The sequence below is a fragment of the Syngnathus floridae genome, chromosome 17, assembly GCF_059516105.1.
Source record: "Syngnathus floridae isolate MCC-2025c chromosome 17, RoL_Sflo_1.0, whole genome shotgun sequence".
Taxonomy (NCBI): domain Eukaryota; kingdom Metazoa; phylum Chordata; class Actinopteri; order Syngnathiformes; family Syngnathidae; genus Syngnathus; species Syngnathus floridae.
Window position 1 is genome coordinate 3671464 of NC_142429.1, and position 657 is coordinate 3672120.

The following is a 657-nucleotide window of genomic DNA, read 5'->3' on the forward strand; positions in this document are numbered from 1 at the left end:
GTGGGATTGAAAGTAGAAGAGGGGCTCGTCCCACGGACACTGAATGTAGCATCCAACTCCCGCTCAAGCGTACGTTTGATGGCCGCCCACACGTTTCTCTGGCACTTGACTGAGTGCTTTATATTGCTGTAAGCAAAACGTCACATTTTCTGCTCTATTTTATGGGTTGCAAAAGAGCAAAACACACGTTGCTTAACGTGACATGACATATAGCTGCAATCATATCGAACATCCGTTTCCGCTCTAGAAGCGCCGTAATTATCACGACATGACTGGGTTGACCAGCATATCGATCCGAATCTGAGGACCCTTCCCCTGTACTTTGTCCCACCAACTCAAAGCAGTAGTGCATCATACGTAGGGCCCACTTGGAAGTGGTGCAAAACTAAGCTTCACAAAGAGCGCCATCTCGTGGAATCGTGAGTTTACGCCTGCACAGAGTAGGAATGTTTGAGTCAAAAAGCAAGTCAGTCACGTGATGCAATCGGGTCCGAAAACGCATCTCTCGGCCCAGGTTCTTTGCTGGTGGACGTTCGGTAGCCCTTCCGTCGGAACCTCCGCAAGCGCGATGTCGTCTCCCTGCTTCAAGACAAAGACACAAGAAAAGGTCACGTCTGCAAATGAGCTTCAATGGAAGAGGTTGCGGGGGGTGTCCGA